This window comes from Micropterus dolomieu, linkage group LG21 (assembly GCF_021292245.1).
Source record: "Micropterus dolomieu isolate WLL.071019.BEF.003 ecotype Adirondacks linkage group LG21, ASM2129224v1, whole genome shotgun sequence".
Taxonomy (NCBI): Eukaryota; Metazoa; Chordata; class Actinopteri; order Centrarchiformes; family Centrarchidae; genus Micropterus; species Micropterus dolomieu.
In genome coordinates this window covers 16,708,231-16,710,193 of record NC_060170.1, presented here as the reverse complement: position 1 = coordinate 16,710,193, position 1,963 = coordinate 16,708,231, and positions in this window count along the sequence as shown.

Genomic DNA, 1,963 nt, shown 5'->3' with positions numbered 1-1,963 from the left:
TTCTCCCCTCCATCCCGTTCTTACCCTCCATCTAGCTTTCTGTGATGGGGGACGTTTGGGATCAGTGATTCTGTCCTGTGTCGCCCCTGATAGTTCCTCCTGCATTCAGATTATTCTGACCTTAGATCAGCCCTATCAGGTGACCACTAAAGCACTTTAAACCCCAACCTATCCGACAGCCAGCTGCTCCCCACAGAGTGAAGATTGCCTCATATCTCCCAGCTTGTTTGTCTATCTGTCTCATATGAACAGAGGGAACAGTGCGACGAAAAAGGCAACTGTGAGCAAATGCTCTTTGGCAATGCTTCAATTTCAAATGACAAAGTAGAGACAGAGAGCTGAGCACTGGTGTGAGATGAGCTTTATCCTCAAGTGTCATTTAAACCTGGCCTCCTCTAGTCTGTAAATAACATGCCTTAGCTCCACTTTGCACACATGAGTCAAGTGCTCTCAGCCAAGATTGGAGTAGAGGAGTGTGTGTATGTGATGGTGTGGGTTTTACCCAATGAGACACCAGTACATCCACCATTCAGGCATTTTTTAAGAAGCCCGTGAATCAATTCGGCTCCAAGAATTTTATGCTACCGTGAATGAGTAAGTTTGATTTCTTAGTCTCAAAATCCAATATTTTTTAGAACAGAATCTATTGGATCTGAGTTTTATTGCTACAGGTGTAACAGAGGTGTTTTCTAATGATTGTATTTGTACACCTTTGCTGCCACAAGTGTTTCAGACCACTGACAAGAAGAAGCTTAACCCCAAAAAACAAAGTGTGAAGATCATTTCCATCCCACATTTACAGAAGGGTAAGAAAATAGAATTTAAACTCTGAATTTATGAATTGTGTTTTCTACACAGAAATGTACTGCAGTGTTTCCTTGTCTTTTTGTCTGCACATCCTGTGAGAGGTGGCATGCCTGTGCTTGTGCATTCAGATGAACGTCCGGTCTTATTGTGTGTGACCTCCGTCTCTCTGGCTGTTTGCTGTCTCAGATAACATTTTGACATTCCAGTCTCCTCTCTCAGACACTGCGATACCTCGGACCGTGGGTGGATGGGGGGCCCAATGATAAGGCTTCACTCACAATTAGCAGGCAGGAGCAGGGAGGCGAGAGGGGGAAATTGAACTGTCAGAGAGAGAAGAGAAGAGAGGAGAGGAGGAGTGGAGGAGAGAGGAGAGGGTGGGATTGGGGGGGGTGACCCCATCCTGCAAAATGGAGCCCGTCATAATTTGTTCATTTGGTGCCCATCAGGCTCTACCTTCTCTCTCTAACACCGCTGTGCTGACCTTCCTCCCTCTCTGTCACCCTCTCACATTCCTCGTCTCTCTTCCTTCTCTCATCCTCCATTTCACCTTCCTGCTTACCTTCACTCATCACGGCATTCCCTCCTTATTTCATACAATCTTCATTGACTGTGCATGTGATATGATGGCGCTCTCCCTATAGCTATTAAAAACATTATTCTTATTAAATGCATCAATTGGTGATTGAAGAAAAAATTACCCAGAAGCTTCAAGAGCAGGGAGTCAGGAGAAAAGGAGCTAACAAGTCCAAGGCCCGTGCCTGCCCTGCCTCTCTGGAGGATGTGATGGATGGTAATGTTAATATTAAATAAGCAGAGAGGCTTTTAGCAGCTCTGTATTTAAATGTCAAATGCTGATAGGCCCTAATAAGATAATACTGCTGAGAGCAATTAGCCTGCTAGAAGAGAAAAGACTATTCTATATCAACACGAGTAGACTCGCACACATAGGTGTTTACATACAATGGTATGCTCCTATACATACTGTATAATGCTGAGTGGAGAAAACAACTGCCACTTAAAGGGGGAATAAAGATGTCTTTTAATATATAATTTGAAGATTTATTCAAGGACTGTTTTGAAAAGAAGGCTAACCTGCTTCAGCAGCCTGTCAGCTGATCTTACATTTTTTAATGACAATTCAAAACACTGCCAGTTA